This window comes from Myripristis murdjan, chromosome 7 (genome assembly GCF_902150065.1).
Source record: "Myripristis murdjan chromosome 7, fMyrMur1.1, whole genome shotgun sequence".
In the NCBI taxonomy this organism is placed as follows: Eukaryota; Metazoa; Chordata; class Actinopteri; order Holocentriformes; family Holocentridae; genus Myripristis; species Myripristis murdjan.
Genome location: NC_043986.1, coordinates 32,002,377 through 32,012,050, shown reverse-complemented (window position 1 = coordinate 32,012,050; position 9,674 = coordinate 32,002,377).

The window sequence follows — 9,674 nt, the reverse complement described above, 5'->3', positions numbered from 1 at the left end:
ACATTGGAACTCCTGCCTGGTTTCCTTGATCAAGATTTTACAAATTAAAAAATAAACTAATAAAAGTAAATGAATCAAAAAGATGCACTACAAAGAAAACAATAAATAAAAATATTGCAGGCAGAAAGAAAATCAAATAACATATAAATAGTAAAAATAGAGAGACAGTTTTCAAAAACATTGCACTTGAATGGCTGTATAGAATAACAGGATATGTTAGGAATAATTTTATATGTAGCTTATAAACAGATTTCTGGTGATTTTTGCTGTCCGTTACAATAAGAAAAAAAGGAGAGAAAAAAAACAAATTCAAATGTGGGTTCACGTAGAGGTATGGAGGGTCCTATCCATAATACACCAAAGTTTCTGATTTGTGTGTGGAAATGGAAGAGGGTGTGACTGCTGTGTAACAAATGAAACTAATTAATAAACTTGAACTTTAATAGTTTTGAATTTTATTGTTGTTCCATGATCTGCGACCCCGCCATTAAGATAAGAGATGTAGGGTCTAAAATGGGGCTCCTGAGAGGGTTGAAGCCATACTCCTCTCCTCAAATCTGCCAACATGGTTTCATGATTTGCTCTCTTAGAAGTGCAAGTTTCCATGCAGCACTTAAAGGCACCACATTGCTGGTTACAGTTTAGCCTACCTGGCTGTCCAGCGGCCTAGACAGCAGCCATTTGCATGGAGATATTGATTTTGAATTGTTTGCCGTCTTGAATGGGCTTGAGGAGGCAAAGGGAGGGGGAGCTGCTTTACTTTATGGCCCTTTGTTATAAGGATCCCCACATACAGAGTCAGAATCAATGTGACAAGCGGAGAGAAATGTATTCATATAAGCATAATAGCAGCTCTGAATGCCAGAATTCAAGAGTACAGCTGGCCTACTGATATCCCGTCAGAATTTATGGGGAGTATTCCAAAAATGTTGCACCCCTGCCATCCCTTTGGATGGAAAGTAGTCAAGTCATGGGCAAAGAAGAAGCTGAATCTAGTCTTTATTCTCAGAGGGGTATTAGGGAGTGGGAATGGGAGGGTTGAGTATGAATATGGGGAATTAGGAAAAGTCCTTTACCTAGCAACTGGTGCTGAGTGGAATTCAGTGTCCGGCTTTATCTCATTGTTTGTTGCCCGCTGTTACTATGGCAAAATCTTAGGCAATGGCTGTGAAAACGATAAGGAGGGTTGTACTTTACATCTCTCTCTCCAAACAGCAGCCCTGCTCTTTTGTATAGCAGTGAATGCTGTAGCCAGAGGGCTTGTAAGGCTGTACCTGGGCCCGAGGAGTTTATTCCCATTTGTGTTTACCTTTGTCTTGTCCACACAATAGATGATTACAATACAGTGTGTCATTGATTTGGCATGGCTCTCTCTCTCTCTCACACACACACACACACACACTTGTTCACACACCTGTGATGCCGACTCTGCGGGAAAAGCAGTGAGCTTGTGGTGTCAGAGGCCATGTCCGAACCCCGGTGCCCTCCCTCACCCTCTCCATACCTTCCCATAGCCTCGGGGCTCTGGTTTCACAAAGGCCCCTCAAACCAGGGGAGAAACGCCTTGGCTCTCTGCGGGCTTTTGAACCCCCTAAAGCCACCGCTCCCCCCAAGCTGTCCTCTCACTTCACACACTCCCCTGCCTCCACTCTTCCCACACCTCGTCGTCCGTTGCAAATGGGAGTAGGAGTGGAAATCTCCTCAGTTATGAGTTCAGAGAATGATGGGCCGTCGGAGGGAGGGGGAGGGCGTGATGAAACCTTTGATATGGGTTCTTTTTTCACGTTGTTATGAAACGATAAGACGGGCCCGAGGGGCCACATGTGTATTATCCGTCCTGGTAAGCCTGTTGAATATGCATTGTTCTTTGTAGTGCAGCACTAAAAGCTAATGCAGGATGTAAACTGAGAACTAAAGTGGATTGGGGTGTGTGGTTCAGGGCTGGGGGCTGGTGGCTAGATGATGGCGGGGGGAGTTGGGACGGCTGCCAAGCACAGGTGTAAGGCAACTACAGCAGCAGTGGACGGGCAAACAGCAGGTCCATTGTTTCCAGCTCTTGACACACACACACACACACACGCACGCACATGCACACACACAAACATATAGTGCGACAAGTGTGGCCCAGGCCAGCATATGTGAGAACAGGATATAGGCTCATCTGTTAGTCTGATTAGCCGTATAGACTGACGCTTCCAACTCCTGCAAATTACACCCCCCTCAGCCCCTTCACCCCCCCCCCCCCCCCCCCAAATAACACCTGATCCAGTTGATACCAAAGCAGTGAAATGTTTGAGACCTCCTTTTTGGCATGGGAAAGTAGTTCCATGTGCCTTTTTATGATTTACTGCTATCTGATAAGGTGTGCGTGTTTTTTGACGTGGGCATTCAAAGACAGGGCCGTGTGTTCAGATGAATTGTAAATTACCTGCAGGGTAGCAATAAATACATCATTTACTTATGGCCGCCACATTTTTTCATGTTCTATCTATCTGTCTATGGATACATATCTATGGTTATCTATAGATATCTATAGATAGATAGATGTGAGCAAATTCACTCAATTTCTATCAAATATATGGGGAAATGGGAAAAAGGTGATTGGTAGATTAGCAGGGGGGAAATCACATTAATAAAATGAAGAAAAGAAGAAAACAGGCAAAAAAAAAAAAAAAAAAAGTTGCCTGAAAAATTTGCAAAAATATTTTTAAAAAGTTACTACAAGTATAGTTATACTATAATTACATTTACGATTGTCAAATAATAAATCATTACCGTCAGATTTCTTGTGTTAAAATGCTGTGAAAGGCCTTTCACAAGCATTTAACCTTTTAACCGGAGCAAATTGACTTAGTTTCTTTCAAATGTATGGGGGAAAAGAAACCCAGTAGTTTAGCTGGTTGAGTGCATACCTGACTGCAGCGTCCTCGGTTTGAATCCAACCTCAAGCCAAAAAAAAAAAAAAAAAAAACTTTAAAAAATATGGGGGGAAAGTTTATGCAAAAAACGCACCAGTGAGAAATTGTAGGAAAAAATCATATAGATATTTTTTTTTAGCTGTAAAGCCTGTCAGAACATTAGAAGCCCTTCACAACCATATAAAGTTGTACTTTAACATTGATAAACAGATTGAAGATGTGATGAAAACATAATGACTTAATGACACCCCACCCTCCTCCTCCGCTGCCTGCGCTCTAAAGGTGCTGCTCCTTGCCCGCCCTGACAACGCTCCACCTACAGAAACCTGGGAGGCAAACTCGCTTGTCACTTTAACTTGTTACTTTTTACTTTTTTTGTTTGTTTTCGTTAAGTTATGGATAATAGAACGTCTGATCTGAGCATTGTGCGAGTGTGGCTGTCTTCTTCCCAGGTGTGGTCCTTCTCAAGATCTCCTCCATTCCCCTCTGTTCAGCTGGGGGTTGTGGGGAGTTTTTTCGTGTCAGGGGCTGTCGCAATGTTTGTGGTAAATATGTGGGCATGTAAAGCCCTTCGAGACTCTAAACAGTGATATTGTGTTTTAAATAAACTTGAACTTTAAATGATGTGTGCCGTAATAATTTATAGTTAACTGAGTAATAGTCAAACTGAAGTTTTCTTTGGAAGTTTTATTGACGACCCCCCTGGAAGCCCCTCAGGGACCCCTGGAAGTCCTTGGACCCTGCTTTGAAAACCACTGTACTATGTTGCAGTTTATATTTAAAGGAAAGGTAATAACCATTGTGAAATTCCTTTAATTTAGTTATGAATAGGCAAAGGCCACACAGTGCTACTCGCTCTCATCAGCTATGCACAGACACTGTGTGCACATGGTGACTGACATCAGATACATCAACTTACAGCAGGGACATATGTAACTTGTATATGCATTGGTGTTAATAGGAACCTGATGTGTGTGTGTGTGTGTGTGTGTGTGTGTGTGTGTGTGTGTGTGTGTTGAGATGGGAGGCTGGGAAGCTCGAGGGCATCTGTGACCTACGTGTTGAGTTGTAATGTAAACCCACCATGTGTGGCTGGCCTGAATGTGGCTCTGTGGTCATTTGTATTTCAAACAGTTAAAGAGGCCAGCGATGAAGGGAAACATCCAATGACAGCTGAAGCTGAAATTCATCCCCGGCAGCTTCAAGGTTAATGGTGTGATATTTTATTTCAAGTTTTGATGTTTTGTTGAGTCTTCTTGTCTGCTTTTGTCCGTCACTTCCAATCATACAAAGGTTCATATTCTATATTGGTTCTCAAACAAGCCCTTGGCAGAGCACATTATCAGGAAAAGGTGTCTCTATAGCCTCCTTTATCTTGTTCAGATACTAAAAAAATCATTTTTAACATTACAGTTGTCCCTCGCTATAACGCGGTTCACCTTTTTTTTTTTTTACAGCGCATTGTGTTCTGCGTCCTGATTGGCTAAGGGACTGTAGACCATTGTCAATCAATCTCCTCCGTGCCGTGTCTCCTGTACAGTACAGAATGCGTTCATTCTATAATACTGGACTTATTTTTCTACGAAGGTTTGAACTTTGAGAGTTTAAACAAGAGAGAAAAGTGAGAAAATGTTAATGCCTGTCTGAGAAAAGTGTATAAAGTGTGTAGTGAGGGCTTTTACAGCCTTTAAACATCAAGAATAATTGTAAAAAATAAAGCTGACTACTTTGCGGATTTCTCCTATTGCGGGTTATTTTTAGAACGTAACTCCCACGATAAACAAGGGACCACTGTACTAACATTGTTAAACTGGTGGCAGCAGCTAGCTATATGCTAATGCGCTCATTGTTTAAATGAGGCCTGCTATAAGCGCTTACAAGCTGATTTTCAGGTATTCATAATTTATCTGCACCATGTAACAAGTAGCCTTATTATTTGAGGAGAAAAAAAGAGACAAAATGAAAAGGTCACATATCCAAAAAACTGTATGGCAACATTATGAGCATTCTTTGCTGAATGTTACCGCCGCCCTTATTTTTGTCATGAAAAAGCATTTATAAGATTTAAAGACAAACAATGCATTTCTATGAAAAAACTGATCCACCAATCAGATTAGCTCTTGGGTCATGCGTCTGGTTCTGCAGGGGGTCGGCCAAACCCGAGTGACACAGATATGAGAAGATTCAACTCACAGTGGACACACCTCTTCTTTGCTTTCATTCCCGTATCTTAACTTTACCTGAGTATTGTGAAAATTCGGCTTTGGACTCAGTATGTGTAATTTCGATGCAAAAAAAAAACAAAAAAAAAAACTTTATACTTGTGTCATTTATTCGTATTGGACGTGGTGTGAACAGACCTGAACTCACGAGGTCTCAAGTATGTTTATGCCATGGACCCTCATTTGATAAGATTTAGGATCCATCTGGCACTGATCTGTAGAGGGATCTTACACTAATTTTAGTCTAGAAAAAAGTGAACTTTGCTCAGTTTGGACCCTTATTTTTGCACATTTTGGCAGGTACCTGACTGAAACAGCAAGAAAAAGAAGAAGATTCCAGAATGTTGTTTCTTTAAGGCAACCGTGTTTTGCTTTTTCCACCCAGTTATTACTACTGTCTTTACTCAGCAGGCCTGTTAGAGCCGCTTAGAGGAAACTTGTCAAACGGAGCTTTGAAGTCACTGATGGCTTCTTCACTGTATCTGTAAGCTCATTATTCACGGACACTGAGGACCCTCCCTGCGTCCATATCTTTTTCCAGATTAATAACCTCCCCATCCACAGCAACATCTCTCTGATTTAAAGCTCACCTAACCTTGGATTAGAAACATGACACAACCTTGCAATTATTTCTCAAACCCTCCTCTGCCCTCTCCTCCTCCCCCCCTCCTCCTTCCTTCCTCCTCCGTCCTCAGCCTATAAGAGATAGGCGTCCTTGGAAAGTACTGATGTTCCCTGCAGTGGGAAAGGCAGAGTGGATGCACCGCACTATTCATTCAGCTCCTTATCACAACATCATCTCAGCATTCCGATGCCCTGAGCTGGAACGTGCTTGTATTCTCAGATGACGCCTCCCATGTTTTTTTTATTGGAGACACGGGTCAAGCTGGAGCGGCAGATGTTCCCGTTTGCTCACCCAAGTAGAATGACCTGCTCCTTCAGGCGCCTCCTTCCTCTCCTCCTTCCATATCGAGTGACCGCCTGCTTAAAGGCCATTGTGGTCGTTTAAGGAAGCGCAGAGGAAAGAGCAAGAGGAGCGAGCACTCAGAATAAAGTCGAGGTGGATTCCTAGAGGGGTTGAGGGGGAACGAGGCCCCTGACGCCTGGACTGAAGGCCCCCGGGCGGCTGAGAGCCTCCATTGAAAGCCACCTGTTGATTCAGTTCCAGATGACCCTACTGGGCCAGCTGATATCAGATGGGACGGAGAGTGGCAGGAAATAGAGAGCTGTGTTCGGGTGTGGGGTGCTCAGGAGTGTGGAGTGTGTGCTGGCATGCTTGGGCGTCCGAGTGTGTGTCCATGTGTGCTTTTGTAATGTTATTCTATTCCATTTTACTTTGAGATAAGATTACATTATATTGATGGGGAAATGAAGTCATTGCAGCGGCAAATACTAACAGGATGCAGCAACCAAAAATAGAATTCAAATAAAAGAAGAGCAAACAGGGAGTGTCAAACAAATGAAATCAAATTGCAAATACATCAAAACATACTTTGTTAGGTACATACGGTATATTAGAATAAAAAGTATGAACTACATGAATCACAGCATGTATAAAGGGTATGCAAATAACAGCAGTAGAATATAAGACACAAACACACAAAGAGGAAATAAGTTGGAAATACATACAACAGAACTGTAACAAAAATGGAAAATAGTAATAAATGTAAATAAATGTTACAATATGTTGTATATATTGTTTACCGTGTATATATACCTGTGTACTGTATATATATCATGTATATCACATATCAAGTATATATATCATTTACAATATGTACCTACAATATATTCTCAGATAATAAAATAAATATGAACTAATAAATAGAATTGTAATAGCTTATTGATTCCTTCTAACTGGTTTTAAACTGTGAGACAGACTCTTGAAGGTCATGTTTGCACTGTCCAATAGTAAGCCGCAGAGCTCCGAGCAGCATCTGCCACAGTTATAGTGCATGTCGGACACCAGACTGCTTCAGCTCTTATTTCCAGCAGAACAATCCACGGCTCAGTATGTATTACATGTTCCTGCTCTCAATATATAACCTGAAGTATCCCACAGGGCTCTATTTGTGGCCCCATTTTTTTTCTCCACCACACATGCTGCCCCGTACTGATAGTATGCGTAACCGCAATGTGACATTTTATCGTTATGTTGTCAACACCTGGTTGCATCTCCCCTGAAAGCCCGGCAGGCCCTGACTGTGGCACTGGTAGTCTGCATGAGCGCCTCTCTAACATAAGAAACTGCAGGTCCAAAAACTTTTAACGTGCTGAGAACAAATCTGAAATTGTTGTTCTCAGTCCAGCTGGCTCTTTAACAAGGCAACTTAGACTCAATTTCTGAAGCTGTGGGAGGCAAATCCGAAGAAAAACAGTGAGCTACAGGTGACTTACAGCACACATTGAGTTGTTCTACAATTGGCCACAAACCACAAAATCTATTTTTCTGACAGCATCTGGCAGAGCCATGGCATTGGCTGCACTGCCAAGATTGAGACAGATTATCTCACCCATTTATAACCCAGCATTGGGATTACTTTTACTGAATTCTAACAAAATTTCAATTTATGAAACCTACTTGCATGGGCTGTTTTAAACCTGTAGCTAAGAGCCAAGGCTATGCTTGACTCCAATTTAAAAACAAACCACCACTACCCTCAGCTGATCTGGCAGCCATTCACACGTGTATTTCCTCTTGCTTAGATCTTCATGATTCCCTTTATTCCTGCCTCACTCATAAGTCTCGGTCATGCCAGCAGCTTGTCCAGAACGCTGCTGCAAGGGATCGGCCCGATGCCAAACAAAGAGCTCGTCTCGGGCCAAACGTAGCAGCATTAACAGCAGCAGCACAAATAGAATTAGTAACAGTTGCACTGGAAGCAGCAGGAGCAGTGTGACTGGAAGTGTTGGTGTAATTATTATCTTTATCTCACAGTTGTAGTGTGGATGGAAGTGGTAAAAAAAAATGATGAAATTAATTTGAGAGAGATTGTGATTTGTAATTTTGCTGGGAATGATCATTTTTTGCATCATAATGTTGATTTTCACTGAAAGAAGGCAGTGGTTTGTGGGTTTCTGAGGTTGGCATGTCAGGCATGTCTGAGTCTAACTAACTCCTCTCCCCTGCCTCCAAGGGCTGTTGTGCCAGTGAAAGTGTTGGGACAGCTGTGTGTGAGTGTGTGTGTGTGTGTGTGTGCGTGTGTGTGTTTAAGAATATGTGTGCCTCCTCATATGCGGATGTTGAATGAAGGATGTGTGTGTATTTTAGGGGGGTTATCTCTGCCAACATGTCTCAGAGCTGATCCTGAGATCTGGTGAGAGATAAAAATGTGAAACTGAAGATACTAGAGTTGGACCAATATATCATTTTGAGATATCAGCTTGTTGGTGTTGCAGCCCTTTGATGGACAGGTTTGTACATTTGTTTTGGACAATACTCCACTGTTTGCCCGTAGGAAGCGCTTAAGCCCAGCTGAATCTGATGCAACATGTCGATCAGATTTCACGCAAGTATGCATGAATATGGGTTAGCGGTAGCGACATGCTGGGTTAAAATCTGGTCCAAATGCTGTTTCAGAGCATTTTACATTCTGGCAAGGCTAAAATTATGGGGGGACACACTGAATAATTCTGTTTGGATTTCATTTATTTGTTTTTCAGGCATGAAAATGGTCAAATAATACTTGGGAAGCTTAAATCCAAATATGTTTTTATGTATCACAACCTGCCGCTACACCCAGGTATGCTGAGAATGACTGAATTAAAAAAAAAAAAAAAAAACAGTGCTGGTTGCGAATCAGGTGATATTGCGCAGTGAGGCGAGGCGAGGCATGTTTGTGTGTGTATGTGCGTGTGTGTGGGCAGATACAGAATACCAGCATGCAAGATGGTATCACTTTCCTTCCTTATTTACAGAGGAACGCTGGTGGTGTCATACAACTGCTGTCTCTGTGCCAGAAGAGGTATTCAGCCTTCCAGAGTCATTAACCCTTTGCCAAACGAAACAGCCCTAAAATGCCTTTCCATATGGCAAATTACTATAACTATAAACACACACGCATTCACTCTCACTTGCAGCACTACACTGCAGTGTTTAGACAGGCCAACTGCAGCTGTGACATCCATACGAACAAGTGTGGGAATGAAAGTTGCATTCTTGTGTGTGTGTGTGTGTGTGTGTGTGTGTGTGTGTGCATGCACGAACAAGCTTGTGCATTCGTGTACCTGCATGCTTTTGCATGCACGCAAGTGTGCCTCTCAAACAGGTGTCTTCCCAGCCATATTAGAGAGTTACAGGTCAGCAGCACGCAGGGAGTTGCTTGTTGAATGCGATAATGGTGAAGATAGTTTAACAAAGCAATGCGTATGACAGCTGCTTGTGGAATGGTGGCTCATATCAACGCCTGTCCGTCAGGCCTGTTTCTCAGAGAGCTTGTTCATGCTTGTTTGATCCCTTTCAACAAACACACACACCAAATGCCACAGAAGGCAGCCCGTCTTTCTCTCTCCCATGCACCTACAAGGCTTGCCT